This window comes from Nicotiana tomentosiformis, chromosome 1 (genome assembly GCF_000390325.3).
Source record: "Nicotiana tomentosiformis chromosome 1, ASM39032v3, whole genome shotgun sequence".
In the NCBI taxonomy this organism is placed as follows: domain Eukaryota; kingdom Viridiplantae; phylum Streptophyta; class Magnoliopsida; order Solanales; family Solanaceae; genus Nicotiana; species Nicotiana tomentosiformis.
The window spans coordinates 86,488,399-86,489,827 of NC_090812.1; positions in this window are offsets into that span (position 1 = coordinate 86,488,399).

A 1,429-nucleotide genomic window follows, 5' to 3' on the forward strand; every position below is an offset into this window, starting at 1 on the left:
GGGTTGGGCGGGAGCGGGTTTCAAACGAATAGTTTTTTGATACCGGTGCACCGGAACCCGCTAAGACCGTTAACCCGTTAACGGGCTACAGCCCGGTTCAGCCCATTTTTTTACGATTTTTTTTAATAATTTTTTTATTTTTAATTTAATGGACCAACTGAAACTCCTAATATTGACACTTGTATTTCTGATTTACACAAACATTTAGAAACATTATATAATTATTATGCTAATATTGTTGATGCTTCTTCTGCGGTAGATGCAAATATTTCTTCAAGTTCAGTTTCAACATCTGGGACCAGTGCTTTGGATGATAATGATGGTGTTGAAGATTATTTGATTTGGTCTACACTAGGGGAGCATCAACAAACCAGTAGCAGGAATATTGATGAACTTCAATTCTACTTGCAAAAGTCAGAGCCCGACACAAAGGAATTTCTACCACTGGGTTGGTGGAGGAGCAACTCAAATAAATTTCCTGTTCTTTCGGCCATGGCTCGAGACGTGCTAAATGTGCTGATTTCAACAGTCGCATAAGAGAGCGCATTTAGCCAAGCAAGGCAGCAACTAGGAGATACCCGTCATTCATTGGGTAGAAACGCTTTAGAAATTCTAGTGTACTTCAGAGATCGGATAAGATCATAACGACGAAATCAAGGGCGTGACGAGGTAGATGAAGCGGAGGACCAAGAAATTGGAGATATAATGGTTTATGGTGCTGATTCAACCAATGCCGGAAACCAAAAATCTCATGTTGACATGGATGAACTTACAAAAATGATGCAAAATATTTGATGTACTATTTTTTTTTTTATAATTGTTGTAAACTTTTAATTTGCATGTTTAAAAATAACAAAATCAAAAAAGAACTTGCAACTTAATTTGAAGTGTTATATATTATTCAATAAAAATATCAAATAAAAGTCTTCGGAGCTTGATCTTTACATATTGCCAATTGGTCTTATTAAATAATTTTTTGTAGCCACTTACTTTTAAATTTCAATTTTAAAATTATATAATTCAAATTTCAAATTTAAAACTTTAAACTTCAAAGTTTAATTCTAAGTCTTAAAAGTTTTCAAACCTTAAGTATCAATAACATTGAATAAGAAAAATAAAATTTACTTTAAAAAAAAATAAAATTCCACGGCCCGCTAACAGCCCACTAAGCCCAAACCCGGACGGACAAAAAAAACTCGAAAAAGTACAGCCCACTAACAGCCCGCAACGTTAAACGGACGGACTGATTTTTTTTGTGTCCAACCCGTCCCAACCCGCCCGTTAAACACCCATAATTTTTAATAAGTAGATGCCACGAGGCACTCAGTAAAAAATAGAGACAAAGGGTAAGTTTAAACAATTTTATATAGAGAGGATATATTTGACCCGAAATTAATACTACAAGTTTTCAAAAGTCTCAAAATTTAGA